At 74.3% G+C, this 214-nt stretch overlaps 1 protein-coding gene across 1 annotated transcript in view; it reads right to left on the bottom strand.

Annotated features, from left to right (window-relative positions):
* The window catches only part of LOC104286452, a 36,812-nt gene that overhangs the window by 34,375 nt on the left and 2,223 nt on the right, over positions 1–214 (bottom strand). The gene's annotated exons all lie outside the window — the stretch shown is intronic.

Here is a 214-nt window from a genome sequence, read left to right as displayed (position 1 = left end):
GGCCGTGCGGAGGAGGCCCTCCGTGGCCGGCCCCTCCTGCTGCAGGACAGCCAGCAGGTCCTGCGGGAGAGAAAGGCGCGAGTGAGGAGCTGCCTTCCCTGCGGAGGAGCCCCTGGGGGGCCGGGCACCCCCTCTGCAGGCTGCCTTACCTGGATGGGCCGGGGCAGCGTGCCCTCCTCCCCGCAGAGGGCTGCCAGGGGCTGGCCAAAGAGCG

The sequence above is a fragment of the Charadrius vociferus genome, unplaced genomic scaffold, assembly GCF_000708025.1.
Source record: "Charadrius vociferus isolate BGI_N301 unplaced genomic scaffold, ASM70802v2 scaffold740, whole genome shotgun sequence".
Taxonomy (NCBI): Eukaryota; Metazoa; Chordata; class Aves; order Charadriiformes; family Charadriidae; genus Charadrius; species Charadrius vociferus.
This window is presented reverse-complemented; position numbering and strand designations above follow the sequence as displayed.